Here is a 16,822-nt window from a genome sequence, read left to right as displayed (position 1 = left end):
CTTACGCTTGTTCAAGTATTGATGTGGACATCAACACATCTAATGTTGTAGACCCCATCTTGGAAAAGGCAGAAAAGAGAGAAGAAAATTATTAGTTTTAATTTCCAAATCATCTCACTTCCTGTTCGTTAAAGTAATTGCCTTAACCATAGCTTGGGCAAAATCCCTTCCTTTATTCCTCTTTACACCGGCTTTTTCCTTATGGGAGATTTGTTCCAGTGTAGAGAATAGGTCTGCTATAGTACAACAATGGCAAGCTCCTCATGGGATGATGAAACTCAATTTTGATGGCTCTAGTATGGTTAACCTGGGGCAGGCATGCATAGGAGGAACTCTAAGAGATTCCAGGGGTGAAGTTATTTGGGCTTTTTCTGGGCATGTTGGGGTAACATATGCGACTGAAGCGGAGGTTCGAGCTGCTCATCAGGGGATTATTCATCTCCAAAGGGAGATTATGGATCATGTGATTGTCAAAGGTGATTCCCTTAATGTAATTAGAGGGCTTAGAGGTTCATATGTTCCCCATGGAGGTTTGCTCAATTCTTTGATGAGATCTGTGATAGATCAAATGACTCCTCTTTATCTTTTATGCACGTAAGAAGATTGGCCAATGGGATTGCAGATAAATTAGCTAGGGAGGGAGTAGAGAAACAAAGTTTAGAGATTTTTGATTTCCTTCCTCCATAAGTGAGCTGTATCTTTGTTGCTTTGTTTTTCCTGTATTCTATCTTTTGTTCTTGTTTGTTCCTTTGGGTCGTACTTTCTCAGTCGCCCTTTTTATTGAATGAAATCTACTATTGTTAAAAAACAAATATTAGTTTTCAGCATCCCATGACACTGCAAAGGTCAGAAAAGCTTAAGGAACAATGCATGAATGCCGCTAGGGATTAAAGAGTAAATTATGTGTATTGTCATGGTTGTAAATTGAGTGTGTAAAAAGGGTATGCAGTGCAGGCTTATTTGTAAATAAGGGGATGAAATAGGTCATTGTAATTATACAGATGGGGACCAAGAACAGATGACAATCAACCATGCGGAAGCTAGTAGGGACGATTCCTGATTCTCTCTCAATATGAGTTTCACTGTCACCAGAATCAGAACAATTTTGAACTGTAACAATTCAGTTCTGTTCATGGTGTGTTGGAACCAAAATTACTTCTTGAAAGTAGTTTAGTTAGTCCTATTATGTTAGCTTAACTTCTATAGTTCCGATCCTATCTGAATCAGAAAATATGATTTGCTTCAGCAGTTGTGTTTAAAAAGTACAGCTCTATAGATGACTGTACATTTAAGTGTCATTTCCAAATCTGTAACTGCAATGTTCAGTTGCAAATCAAAGACATTTGATTACATATTTGTTGTTTGTTAGCTTGTTGAATTGGAATCCAAATGCTGATCTGAAATTTCTGCCAGAAGACAGTCCATTTCTTAAATAGCTGCAGACCTTTAGCTCCTATTAAAATAACTGCAAATTTCTGCAGTTTATAACATTGTCTCCTCAATCACAAATCAGATCTGAAACATGATCACTGGCTCTTGATTTTACTAGTTCTGAAACTCCAGCATTGTTCAACATTGTTCTGAACTAGGTCTGTTCATGTACTGAACAGAATAATGCTGATTAGTTGTGTTTCAGTTCAGCACAACTATAGAGATATTGTTCGTTGTAGTTCTAAACTGAACAGAGCAGCAACATTGTGCTCCGTTCAAGTGATCCTGAACTAGTTCAATGTTTATAGACCAGATCTGGCTATAACTGTTCTGAGTATTTGCTGCCGATTGGGCCCATAAAGAAGCAGAACTTTAAGACTTTTAATCTGTTTCATTGCCAGTCTAAGCGTCTGTTAGTTCAGAGTCTTGAATTCTTAAACAAGTTGGTAGTGAACTAATCTGAGGAGGCGAACGGAACGGTTGACACCTTGGACAATGAGGGGTGTTTTTACTCCAAGATAACAGACAAGTACTGCAAATGGGGGGAACGTCCCAGAGTAGAGAGAAGAGCATGAATATGTGATAGATTGGCCTTACCTACTCTGAGGACGATTGTCCTTGCATTTTCTTAGGAAAATAGAGGGGAAGTATTCGTGAGAAGAAGGGGGAGCTCTTGAAAAGTTTAAGGGCTCTACTCTCCTACTTGTTCTTCTACATTGAGTTCAATGGTAGAAACTATTTCCCTTCCCTCTCTAGTTATTTCAGTTTTCCATTTGAATTTCTTTCAGTTTTTCATTTGAATTTCTTTTAGTTTAAGGGCTCTACTCTCCTACTTGTACTTCTGCATTTTCTTTTTGTTAAATTCTCATAAAATACTAGCAAAATTCCATTCATGTCCTCGCAAACTGCTCCTGAACTGCTAATACTTTGGAAATTAACCGCCCATAGATCTTGTTCTTCCTACGCTCCTGAGATTTCTATACAACATGATTGAGGATGTGATTTGTTCTCCGTGATCCTATAATGTTTCTTTGCATAATTGTAGTTGGAAATTCTTGATTCGTGCTTGTTGTGCTTTATAAAGATAGTTGTGCTTTATAAAGATCAGAGTTTTCTGCATCTTAATCGACCCCTGAGCAGCACCTAAAAAAATCAAGAAGTTACTCAGATCTCAGTTTTATTGCAGAGATTGCTTCTACAATGAAGTCAATTTCCAATATTCATCTATATCTGAGAAATCGGATTCAGTTTGGGAGAAGTACCAGCCGATTCACTTGCTACTCAAGAAGCGATACGGTTGCAGATGATTGCCGAAACAAAGAATTAAGCAACACTAGTTAGTTGATAAAGTCCAACAGTCCAGTTTTATGTTTTCTCTGACTTGGATCTGTCCTGAGCCAAGGCTTAAATCCATAAGAATTACATTTAGAGTAAATTCGGGTTCTTCCTTCGTGTGTACGCTGTCTCAGAACCAAATAACACTATGTTAGGAACCGTACCAATATGCCAAACGCTCCAGAGCTAATGGAACATGTTAAGTAAGGCCCTTTAAACCTATCCCATACTAGCCTGGGTCCCACCCAGTCCCATGCCCAGGCGAGCCCCCACTCCGGACCATAACATACCACCACGCTTCTCCATCCGCCGTCCTCTGTGACAGCTTTCACTCTGGCTTTTTTTCTAGGTAGCCCTCTCCACATGTCGACCCTTCCGTGACTCGAACACGGGGCGTGATGGTTTCTCTGATACCAAATGTTTGGTACCTTAACAATACGCCAAAAACTATAGAGCTGATGGAGCACGTTAGGCAAGGCCCTTTAAGCCTGTCCCATAACAGGCTGTGTCCCACCCAGTCCCATACTTAGGAGGGCCCCCGCTAAAGACCATAACACACAATCATAAATTTTTTTGGTTCCAGTTTGTTTCAGTGAATCATTTGATCTCTTGTGAAGAACACAACATTAGCCAGATCCAGTAGCTATTCAAGTGGCTGTGGGCATCTGCTGTGCAGCAGAACAAATTTTCTTTTTGTTCTAATTCTGAATTCAAGAGGAGAAGCTCCATTGCAGATTTTGAGCTTGGCAGAACAGATCTGATGGTTCTTGAATCTAATCCTGCCATTATCTTCTTGTCTTAACAAGCTACATGAAATTTTCTGGCAAATCGAGCAAGAACACAAATGGATCTTTGACCGTGTTTAAGTACTGTCTGCTTGGTCTCTGTACCGTTCATCTTGGACGTTCTGGTTACATGGCTTGAAAGAAGTTTCGAAGGAAAAGTTCTTGCTTGTGCCATCAGGTAAGGTTGTTGTTAACAAAGCAAAGCCTCTGACTAAAAGCATCAATTCACATCCTCTGCCACTGCGAATGTTGTTTTCTTTAGACAAAAGGTTGTGCTTCAGTAATGACCAATTCATCTACCAGTTCTCAACTTTTCCATAGAACATGGAACATTTGTAGAATTCTGTCATTGAATCAAGTTGAAGAGCCATCACAATGTTGAAATCCTGAGATCCAACATGCAAGCCAGTATCTCAAATTCACAACACATCATCACACTTTAGTAAGGCTTCCCAATGTTTAAAGTAACTGTGCTCCAACAGATCAGAAACAGTTTGTGCCATTGGTTCAATTTTGAGATCTTCACAAGGCTATGTGTACTTGTAATTGATATCTTCAGAGGAGAGGATTTGAGGTTGAAATGAGCCATCACAATGTTGAAATCTTGCTTGTGCCATTGGTTCAATTTTGAGATCCCCACAAGGCTATTTGTACTTCTAATTGATATCTTCAGAGGAGAGGATTTGAGGTTGAAATGAAGCTGTTTTATTTTGCGAGTTGCATACAAGGGTATCATGTTGTGAGTCTATACTCTATAGGTATATGATAAAGACATTACTACCCTGGACAATTTGTCCTCAATTGCTTTTGATGAGAGAATGCTGCTTCACTCAGATGTTGAAATGAAGTCATGTCTATATCCAAAAGGTTCGGATCAGCGTCGAGCAATTACTTACAGCCTTGCTACTGTTGGTATATTTCCTGGAAAATGCCTCCCTAATCCCTATACCTGTCTGCTAGAGAAAATACGCATGATGAGCTCCGGATGGTTCATTCTCAGTAGCATATTAAATCTGTTGAACCTACGGGGTCCACGTTGTCCAGTTATTTCATTGGAGCAGAAGTTCAGTTGTGGAGTTCAAGAAAACCTTTGCTTAAGCTAGTAGCATGCAGGCGTGGCCAAGTACAAGCGAGGGCATAAGTATTTGGCATATAAGCAAGATGTGCAGCCTGATCTCTAATTATAGACCAGTTGGTTGGATGTACCAAGAAGGCTCCCTGCACTGGATTGGAAAAGAAAAGATGATGGACTTGAATACTGTTTGTGGCTTCTTTGCCTCCTCCTAGACGATATACACGCCAAGATCAGATCAGAGTTCTTGAAGGTTGCTACTATTCAAATTAGAGTGCTATTATTCCATTGGGTTCGACAAAGAAAAGAGTTTCAACAGAGAGCAGAAGAATTTCAATATGTGAAGGAATGAAATAAGGAATCAAACTAAAGTAGAATGTATCACTAGCCAACCAAAATTCTGATTTCACTGCAATCGTTCTAGCAACAACAAGGTGTTTGCATTTTTGCTTCATTCTATAGAAGGAAGGATCGAGCTTGAGGACAAGCTCTTTTCTAAGGGGGGAGTTTGATGTGGACTTCAACCCCATCTAAAGATGTAGACCCCATCCTGGATGAGGCATAAAAGAGGATAAAATTATTAGTTTTCAGAATCCCACGACACTGCGAAGGTCAGAAAGCTTAAGTAACAATGTATGAAGGCTGCTAGAGGTAAAAATGTAAATAATGTGTATTAGCATGGTTGTAAATTGAGGGTGTAGAAAGGGTATGCAGTGAAGGCTTTTTTGTAACTAAGGGGATGGAAGAGGTCGTTGTCATTGAAAAGGTGGGGACCAGGGATACATGGCAATCAATCATGTGGAAGCTAAGTAAGGAGCATGACCCTTGTCACTAGCACAAGATTCAAGCTAAGCGACAGGTGGTAATTGGGGACCGGACACTTGTCATGGGCTAAGGCTTTATTCTCTGATCATTCGACAAGTGTCTCGTGGGGACCAGACCAAGAGGACACTTGTAGCCACGTCATGACTCCATGCTTCATCGAATGACAAGTGTCAGTGGACCACTTGCAAGAAGCTTCTAGGCCCCTTCCTCTTCCTATATATAGGGGAGGGGGGAGGCAACATGCAAGGCACTTTTAGTGATGGATTTTTGAGAGTGTGGCCGGGAATTCTAGGTTTCTCATTGCATTTTTCTAGGAAAATAGAGGGGAAATAGTCATGAGAAGAAGGGAGGGGTACCGGAAAGTGTAAGGGCTCTACTCTCCTACTTGTCCTTCTACATTGAGTTCAATGGTAGAAACTATTTCCCTTCCCTATCTTGTTATTTCTGTTTTCCATTTGAATTTCTTTCATATATCTAGTATTAGTGCGTAGATTTCTCTTTGTTAAAGTCTCGAAAAATACTAGCAAAATTTCATCCAAGTCCTAGCAAGCTTCTACCAAATTACTAATACTTTCGAAATCAACCTCCCTTGATCTGGTAATTTCCATTCTCTCATCGCTGATCCACATCAAGTACTCTCGAATCAATGAGATCCCTTTTGTTGAAATCATCTAATTCTACTTTCAGTTGCATAATGCAAGATTCAAATTCTCAAGAATATGAATTATGAAGCAAATTCAAGAGATCCTTAGAATTATAAATTATATAATACTTGATCCAGGAAATAAGCTGTGAGTTTGGAATTAATCCACGCAATAATGAGTAGATCATTGGCATGTCAAGAATCAAAATTTGTGATTTTTTCCCAACCAGGGAGCTTTTTCTTCAATACAATCTCCATCGTCCACTATCTTTTCGATCCTTTTACTATATTCGGCAGTAGGTAAAGCAAGATCAACAAGATGGCCAGGGATGCCATGAGCTCGCCGTGAGCTCTGAGTCTTGGGAGGATGTATCTCTCCAAAGCTAGGAAGTTATTATGCGAATTTGATACTGACTAGGCGAGGGATCTCTTTTGAGAATTTGATACTGACTAGGTGAGGGATCTCTTTTGAGAATTTGATAATGACTAGGCGACGGATCAAAGAAAAGGAAGACAACGAGGGAAGAAGGGAACAAAGAGGAGGATGTTTCCATGATAAAGAAGAGAGAAGATGAATATTGGAAAGATAGGAGAACCCTCAATTCTAATAGTTAAGGATTTCAGATTTTCTTTTCTTTTTATATCTGAGGAAATGCTAACAAAGGAGATTAAAAATAAAGGAGGGGAATAATTTCTTTCAGAGACATTTTTTGGAGACAGAGGAGAGAAATGGGCAAGAGAGACCCAACCAGTTGTTCTCTCTAAGAAATCTTTACAAATACAAGGTTCTTGTGACAGAAGTGCTAGTCCTTCCATCCAGTTGTGCTAATAGAGGATGTTAACTTACCAACTTCTCCAATAGCTTAAGCTGTTGGAGAAATGAGTTATTTATCTTTTATACTTTAACACTCCCCCGCACGTGTTTGGCCCACTTGGCAAACACGTGGCACATGTGGTCCCACTTTGGGCCGACCATTGCATGTGGATTTTTGCTATCCGGGAGGTTTGAACTCGAGACCTTTGGCTCTGATACCATGTTACGGCTACATCGAACATGTAAAAGAGAGAAGAGAAGAAGGTTTTGGGGAGAAATGGTGAATGAGAGAGTTCTACCTCACGCACATATTTATTTATATATATGTAGCTCATATACATGCGAAGACATAAATACCCCCCATAAAGAGGGTGCGCACATATACTACGATATCCAACAGAGGATATGATAGTAAACTTTTCAATAACATGCTGCAAGAATTATCTATGAACATATTCAAGCAAGTAGTTAATTAACACATGAGTTTCATAGTTTAAAAATTGAAAGACTAGGTCAAGAGAGTCATCTAGTCACAATAAAAGAACTTTAGTGAGGTATATTAATCTATGAAAAAGGTTTGCAGAAACTTAGCACATTGCACAAATATTTAATCAAATATACTCAAATGCAAATTTAACATCCCCAGATTAGAAAAGTTGCAGAAAAAAAAATATATCTGTATGCGAGGATGTAAAATTAGTGATGCAAATCATAGAACCCAAGAGTCCCAAAGAATTATTTAAACATGCACACAAGGATGAAGAAAGGTGCGGTTGGAAATGTGGGTCCAAAGAGTCTCTTGTTGATGTCAGAAATGACTCCCAAGTGCAACAAAGAACCAAAACTTCCATTTCAGACCATTCCTATCTACTTCGATGTATGCTGAATTTTTAAGACATTTTACAACTAATTTTGATTATACTTTTTAAAGCTCAAATCAGTAAGTTTATAGACTGACAATTTTGAGCTTTTCCACTTTAAAAGGTTCCAAAAAGGGGAATGGGAGTTCATTTGAGTAGGGCTTCATGTTAGAAGGTCTCTTTTTGAGTTAAAGAGACTACTAATAGTTTATAAACCAATTCCGTAAATCCCTCAAGTTGTCGATAGTGTATGAACCAGAACTAAAATGTACACAATCTGTTTGCTTTCTAAACTGGAACATTTACTCAATTGGAAAGTATAGTACTTAGGATGAGATTAGTAACTTGTATTAGGAGAAATAGTCTCCATTTATTTTTTGGAAGTAGGAAGTCTAAATTTAGTAGTTTTATGATAGCTTTTTTTATCTTTTGAGTTTTCTATGCAAAAACTACTTTTAGTTGCTTAAGTTTTAGCAATTTAGAGCACAAAGGAGTTGCTTTTGAGTTGATTTAGAAAGTACTATTAGTCTAGAATTAGAAAGATATGGTTTACACTCTGGAAGAAGCTTCATGTGCAAGAACTCTACATATCTCATAGATAGGGTTTAATGGAAAGTTCATATGTACTCACTTTAAAGAAACTGTTTTCTTATTGCTAAAAAAAGCAGTTCATGACTTTAGAATTTTCTATTTTCAATTCTTGCATCTACTCCTAATATTTTGAAATCCTTCTCCGGATCCCTCACAAAACCAACCATCGAGATTTTGGGGGGTCCCAAATAGACTTTATCCGCACGCAACACTTACCTTTGGGATTTGAGAAAACCTTTCAGGATTCACAAGGGTCGCAGCCACATTTGTCTTTTTATTCTTCAGCCCTACGGAAGGAGGTTTAGTGAGTGCATCCATGGATTTCAAAGTAGGCTTTCCTCGGTGGTTCCCCTTATGATGGCCGAATCCATCCCCTTAGATTTTTGCCTCCATGCAAAGCTAGGTTTCCATTTTCGAGGTCTGGGTTCTAACGAAAAGGATACCCCAGAAGAGAAGAGGCCCAGGAATCCCAAGCTTAGAGCCTCCCAAGCCTTTCCTTAATTTCGCAAGATTCTCCTTTCGGGTCAGATAGCATGCCAAACTAGCACTCCTAACATGCCTAGATGGTTGATAAGGATCCTTCAGTCAGAGACCTTCCTCACTGGGGTCCAGAACAGTGGGTATATGGCTGGCTTGAATAGGATGAAAATTTGATGATCCCAAGGAACATCCATCAGTCGCAAGAGGGATTGAATCGGGGGGAGATCTTCCTGAATATTGCCAAACACTGCTGTTGAGCAGTGAAATTTGAAATTTAAATTCAGAGAAGCAGGCCCCAGGAGAACATCTCTCCTTCCCTGAAGGTCCAGAGGCGGAAAGGAGGCCCCGGCATCATCGCCGAGGGCTGGCTATCCAAAATTAGATTATCCTTAACCGGTAAAGGGGAAGGTTCCAAACAACGGTCTGGCTCCAAAGGAGCAGCATCGGAACCCGGCTCTGATTTCTGAACTTCGATTCTGACTATGAAGTACTAGCCCAAGATCCGGATTGGAGCAAGGGAAGGGGGCAGTTTCCCCCATGGAGTGAGGATTTTAGCGGATACAAAGCTCATACATTGTTTATAGCTTCCTTCCATTTTTACCTACAAGACACGGCGAAAAAGGTTTCCTAAGGCTTCAACCGTTGAGGTAGCCCAAACGTGAAATATAATTTCTAACATAATATAATTTCTTAAATAGGATTCCAACAGGAAATGCTTTCTAAGAATAGATAAAAGGTTAACTTCTTCTGGAAACAGTTTTGCATAATGCAATCACATTTTGTCCTAAGTACCAAAATTTTTGAATAACCTCAATGAATGGATGAAGGTCTCCAAAAAGGATGGCAAAGTGTAAGCATATGTAAAAGGTAGGGATCATTGTTTATTTGGTAGGCCTAAACCAAAAGAGTAGATGGGACTTCGAAATAAAATGGAGAAATCTGAGGGCAGTAAAAAGTTGCAACTAAGAAAGAATAAAATAAGTATTTTAAGTCAACATGTGTTGGCGTTTAGTTCTTACTTATCTAGAAAGAAAAGGAGTCTGTGTGTGTGTGTGTGTGTGTGTGTGTGTGTGTGTGTGTGTTTGTTTAATTCTTGCTTATTTAGCAAAACAAAAGGTCAATATGTAGGCGAGAGAGATATGGGTGCATGCAAGATGGAAAATTAACGGAGTTTTGATGCTAAGTTCTAACATAGGTTTATGTAAATGTAAAAGGGAAACCTTTAGACATAACTTCATCTTATTATAAGTACAGGGAATGTAATTAAATGCAAATGTAATCATCAATCAAATAATATTTAAAGCAAGCCGGTACTAAATAAAAAGGAAGAACATTTGACTAGTTGAATGTCTAAAATTTCATCTACAAGATCAATTAATATGAAAGAAACCAAGAAATCATGACAAGGAACAACCAATGAGTATTAAGGCCGATAAAAATCCATGAGAGCTGGTTTGACTTTGTTAAAGTTAATTGTTGATAGATCCTACATCCATACATTGATCAAATTCTCAAGTAATGTACGCAAAGATATTTATTCCTTTTTTTTAGGATTAGTTGAAACTTATTGAAAAAGGAGAATAGACAGAAATACAATAAACATTCCAGCCAGGGACAAGGCCCCATAAGGCAAAAAAAAAATCTCATATGATGCAACCAAAGCATAATTTCACTTTGTCTTCTGTCTTTCATTTTTTGTGGACGAGTGTCCTTTCTTAATGAACCTAAAATTCCAGTAAATTTAACTATTTCCTTTGTTTTGTAAGAGAGTGAAAGAGAAAAAATGAGCAAGTGAAAGGGGATACAGAAAATGTGAGAGTTACTATTCTTTAAGATAAATAATGGAGCGAAAATCATTCATATAATTAATAAAAGCCAAGATGAGAGATATCCGTGTACCTTCACTAGTGTAGTCTTCAAAACCTTGAGTGAGTTACCCATATTTCGGGATGCGTGAGATACTAGGCCAATATTGGCCTCCTTCCTTTCTGCATTGTTTCTCTATTTCCACACATCCACAAATACTTATCGTTGAAGCATTGTGGGTAGCCCATCCTCCGGCAAGGAAAGTAGTTAAGGACAGTCACCAATGGCCAACATGTTGAGGGGGTAAGGTTCTTCAACATCCCCTTGGGAAAGGATTTCAGATTATCACACCCTATGATATAGAGGCCTGTAAGCGTGGTGGCAGTAGCTTTCCTGGAAAGGACTCAAGTCCCTTTCAAGGAAAGCTACTACCCACTACGTTTACAGATTAGCAACCTCTAAAGGGGATGTTGAATAACCTCACCTCACCTTCCTCAAAATTTAGCAATTGGTGACTAACCTCTCCTCCTCCTCTTCTTAATATTAGTGAGAAGCATCAGTTAGCTGATAACATATTTAACAAAAAACGATTTGTGTTACCAAACAACAACAAAATACCAAACTAAAGAAAATATGGATGTCTACCAAAACTAAGAGTATTAACGAATGTTTTGACTAAAAGCAGAACACATTAGTTCCAGAAAATCAATGGAACAGAAAGACCAAGACAGTGATTAAGAAAAACGTGAAAGGCTTATATAAATATGACCTAAAAGTTTCAAAGACAGAGGCATCTTTCAAAAAGTTCAAATAATATGACCTTTGTGTAAATTCTCCAAAAGGAAACCATACTGCAAGAAGGTAAAAAATGTGGTCCAGATCTAACAAGCTAATTATAGAATGTACACACCAGGCAATGTAAATTATCATCTCAATATGAAAAATCCTGTACAAATAAAATGAATGTTAAGGAATTACAATATTTCTAAGAAATTACCAATGTAAATTTTTCCTCGGGAAGAAAGAAAAAACCAAAACCCCCTATAAAAACCTCAAATCTATCGGAACAAGAGCATAAACGATAGGGTCACATGTATTTTCAGTTATGTAAAATGTGTGTTCTGTTCTTTTACAGTTATTAGCAGGTTAGGTGTCGTATGTGTTGTCGTATTGTAATTTGTTGTTAAGTTTGGCAGTTGTAGTTTGTGGGATCATGTTTATAAGTTTCAATAGAAGGAAGGAGAAGACAGACTGGTTTTTCTCAACAAAGCTTTTGTAAGGAGGCATCGTCCCCCTCGAAACGGACGTACTCATCTATTTTTGTTTATTTTCTATTTAACTCTATTTGGATCCTATCATCTGGTATCAAAGCAGTTACGATCTTGCAAAATGACGAGGAAAAATGATGAAAGGATGGATCGATTAGAAGAAACTTTGGAAGAGATCCGACAATCATTGGCGGCTGTAAATGCTAAATATGATCATTTAGCATCAACTATAAATACAGTAAATGAAGTACAACAGACTAGTAATCATGATACAGGGCAAGGAGAAAATCTAGGGATAGGCTATGGCAGATCTGATAATTTTTCCAATTCATTCCAGCCACGATACACTCGGTTGGATTTTCCAAAATTCAATGGAGATGACCCCACTGGTTGGATTTACCGCGTAGAACAATTTTTCCGTTATCATCAGATCGCCGACGATCAACGAGTGTTGTTGGCTTCATTTCACTTGGAGGGTGAGCTAGTCAGTGGTTTCAATGGTATGAACGGACTCAACAACACTTAACCTGGACAGATGTAACTGAAGCCATTTGTGTTCGATTTGGTCCGACCGAATATGAGGATTTTGACGCTGCATTATCAAAACTACGCCAACAAGGGACATTGCGGGAATACCAAACTCAATTTGAGAGGTTGGCCAATCGTGTACAGGGTTGGACCGAAAAGGCTCTCATAGGATGTTTTGTTAGTGGTCTAAAAGAAGAAATTGGTGCTGAAGTGCGTATGTTTCAACCCAAAACTATGACCGCTGCCATAGGTCTAGCACGAATGCAAGAAGAGAAATTACAACGGCTAAGGCGTTTGAAGAACACTCCGAGTTAATCAACTCCAAAATCCACTGGACTGCCCATAAAAAGGATGACACCGGCTGAAATGCAAGAGAGACGTGACAAAGGGCTTTGTTACAATTGCGATGAAAAATTCGCTCCAGTGTAAAAGATAACAGTTATTTCTCTTAGATGGAGGATCTGATAACGAGAAAGAAGAAGCAGATGAAGCACTTGAAGCATCTGAGGAATCAGAAGTGCTGGAGATTTCTATCCATGCTCTATCTGGACTGAGTCCACCGCAAACCATGCGGGTGTCTGGCCAAATCAAGAGACCAACTGTCTCCATCTTGATCGACTTTGGAAGTACCCATAATTTTTTGAATGCTCGCTTAGCTTCAAGATTAGGATATCCAGTGATAGAGCATCCAACATTTAAAGTGGCAGTTGCAGACGGTAAAAAGATAAAATGTCAAGGACGGTGCTCCAATGTACACCTGCAAATCCAACAATACACACTAAGCACAGACATGTATTTATTACCCATGAAAGGATCCGATGTAGTTTTGGGTATCCAATGGCTTAGAATGTTGGGTCCTATTGTATGGGACTTCTCTAAGATGTCTATGAACTATTCAATTGGCGATCGTGAATATTACATCATTGGGCAAACATCTGGAGTGACAAAATTGGCAACTTTTGAATAGCATTGAAAAGCTCTTACGCAGTCAGCAATCAGGTGTGGTAGCACAACTCAGACCCATTATTGATACTGGTATGAACGAACTTGAACCTTCTGACCTTTCTAAATTGCTCAAGGATTTTTCAGACCTTTTTCGTTGAACCAAGTAAATTGCCCCCTCCTAGATCACAAGACCATAAGATACCGATTAAAACTAGAGTTCATCCCATCAATGTGAGACCTTATAGGTACCCACATTTCCAAAAATCCGAAATCAAAAAGATTGTGCAAGAAATGTTGCAAGTTGGGATTATAAGACCTAGTGTGAGCCCTTATTCTTCTCCAGTGCTATTGGTTAAGAAAAAAGATGGTACATGGCAACTCTGCATCGATTATAGAGCATTAAATCAAGGACAGTGAAAGACAAGTTTCCAATACTGGTGATTGATGAGCTTCTCGACGAATTGCACAGATATAATGCTATTTTTCCAAGCTTGGCTTGCGATCCGGATATCATCAAATTCGTGTGTATGAACCTGAGATTCCAAAGACTGCATTTCGCACACATGACAGACATTATGAATTTCTGGTAATGCCCTTTGGACTGTCAAATGCACCATCTACTTTTCAGTCACTCATGAATGACATTTTTAGACCATATCTACGGAAGTTCGTACTTGTATTTTTTGATGATATATTAGTGTATAGCACTAATTGGGAAGAAAATTTGCTACATTTAAAAAAGACTCTGGAGGTACTCCAGGCCAACCAACTTTTTATCAAAAGGTCTAAATGTGCATTGGAAGAAAAGATGTTGAATATCTTGGTCACATAATATCGCAAGAAGGTGTAGCAGCAGATCCAAACAAAATTGCGAGCATGGTTGAATGGCCTCGACCAAGTACCGTGAAGGGCCTACGTGGGTTCTTGGGAGTCACGGGGTACTGCAGAAAATTTGTCAAAGATTATGGAAAAATTAGTGCTCCCCTAACTGCTCTTCTTCGAAAAGACTCGTTTCATTGGGGTCCTGAAGCCGAGAAAGCCTTTTCAGATTTAAAAGTAGCTATGACCACAACACCCGTATTGGCTCTACCAAATTTTTCCAAGACATTTCTTATGGAGTGTGATGTGTCAGGTAGTGGCATTGGTGCAGTATTGATGCAGGAGGGAAGACCTATCGCCTTCACTAGCAGAGCATTATCTGGAAAAACTTCGGCATTATCGATTTATGTAAAGGAGATGCTTGCCATCTTGCATGCAGTAACGAAGTGGCGACCCTACCTCATAGGTCAGCATTTCAAAATCCTGACAGATCACCGCAGCTTAAAATTCTTTTTGGAGCAGCGAGTATCCACCCTTGAGCAACAAAAGTGGGTATCCAAATTGTTGGGATATGATTATGAAACAGTATACCGGAAAGGGAAGGAAAATGTGGTTGCCGATGCTTTGTCTCGACAAAATGACAGCAACTGTTTCAATGCCATTTCTATGCCTCAATTTCCTATGCTAGTAAAAAAAAGAATGGGAAGAAGATGAGCAATTACAATCTCTCATACGACGACTTTAAAAGGATCCTCAAGCTGTCGTGGGTTACTCATACTCCAATAATCAGCTATGCTATAAAAACCATTTGGTGTTGAGTTCAAGTTCTAAATTCAAAGACCAACTTCTTCGAGAATTTCACTTCGCACCAGCTGCTGGACATTCTAGGTACCACCGTACATATAGGAGGATAGCACAAGGCTTATATAGGAAAGGAATGAAACAAGACGTCAAACGTTTTGTAGCTGAATGTGACACCTTCCAACATAATAAACATGTGAGTATTTCTCCACCGGGGTTACTACAACCGTTGCCCATTCCAGAACAAATCTGGGCAGATCTATCTATGGACTTTATAGACAGATTACCGCCTTCACATGGCAAAAGCACAATCATGGTGGTTGTTGATAGACTCTCCAAGTATGCACATTTTAGTGCCTTGCAACACCCTTATACAGCAGCAACAGTGGTTAGTGTTTTTATAAGTGAGATCTCAAAACTGCATGGAATGCCATGATCCATAGTCTCTGACCGTGAGCCCGTCTTTACCAGTCAATTTTGGCAAGAATCTTTGAACCTTCAAGGCAGAGAGCTTCTCATGAGTACAGCATGCCATCCACAAACGGATGACCAAACGGAGGTAGTAAACAGATGCTTAGAAACTTATCTTCAGTGTTTCACAGGATTTCATCCTAAACAAAGGACAAAATGGCTTCCATGGGCTGAATGGTGGTATAATACCACATACCATGCTTCAACCAAAGTGATACCATTTGAAGCTGTATATGGCAGGCCACCTCCTACAATCACTACATACCTGCCGGAATCCACCAAGGTTGATGCTTTAGACAAGGAACTGAAGAGCAGAGATCAGATCTTGCGCGACTTGAAGGAAAATTTACGACAAGCTCAAAAATGCAAGCTGACAAACATCGCACTGAGAGAGATCTAATGAAGGAGACATGGTATATCTTCGCCTCCAACCATACAGACAGACATCGGTATCACACAGATCCAACCTGAAACTATCCCCATGTTTTTTTGGCCCATTCAAAGTGTTACATCGAATTGGACCAGTAGCATATAAACTGGACTTACCAGCTGATTCTAAACTCCATCCAGTTTTTCACATATCACTACTTAAAAGAAAAATTGGGGCTCATTCAGTGGCATATCCATTGCTAGCACCAGTTAAAGCAGACGGAACACTACAGCCTGAACCATCAGCTATTCTTGACCGGAGGATGGTGAAAAGAAATAATAGAGCTACAACAAAAGTCTTAGTAGAGTGGACGAATCTTCCACGGCATGATGCTACATGGGAGAACTTTCAGTAATTTCAAGAAAGGTTCCCTCATTTTCTACCTTGAGGAGAACGTTGACATTAAGAGGGGTGGAATGATAGGGTCACATGTATTTTCAGTTATGTAAAATGTGTGTTCTGTTCTTTTACAGTTATTAGCAGGTTAGGTGTCGTATGTGTTGTCGTATTGTAATTTGTTGTTAAGTTTGGCAGTTGTAGTTTGTGGGATCATGTTTATAAGTTTCAATAGAAGGAAGGAGAAGACAGACTGGTTTTTCTCAACAAAGCTTTTGTAAGGAGGCATCGTCCCCCTCGAAACGGACGAACTCATCTATTTTTGTTTATTTTCTATTTAACTCTATTTGGATCCTATCAATAAACAAGAGAGGAAACAACAAAATCATCAAAAACCCTATAAGAAAGAGAAAAAGAACAAAAAAAAACCTCCTCCAAGTACCTCTATAGCATAAAGCCTTAAACAGAGCTTTTAAAACCCTAACAATAGCCTTCTTCCCTTTTGTCTTACTCTTGTTTAAAATCTGAAGGTAAATGGTCTTCACAGAGGCTCTTACCAAATAGAGAGAACGCGTTATGTCT

The 16,822-nt window shown here is 39.1% G+C and overlaps 1 long non-coding RNA gene across 1 annotated transcript in view; it reads right to left on the bottom strand.

Moving 5' to 3' along the window:
* Positions 1-16,822, bottom strand: part of LOC143850991 (uncharacterized) — a 65,518-nt gene that overhangs the window by 24,201 nt on the left and 24,495 nt on the right. The window lies entirely within an intron of this gene.

The sequence above is a fragment of the Tasmannia lanceolata genome, unplaced genomic scaffold, assembly GCF_043159265.1.
Source record: "Tasmannia lanceolata isolate RefF3 unplaced genomic scaffold, GAP_Taslan_0.1 ptg000018l, whole genome shotgun sequence".
NCBI classification, from domain to species: domain Eukaryota; kingdom Viridiplantae; phylum Streptophyta; class Magnoliopsida; order Canellales; family Winteraceae; genus Tasmannia; species Tasmannia lanceolata.
Note: the sequence above shows the minus strand (reverse complement) of the source record. Positions and strands in the feature narration are given on the sequence as shown.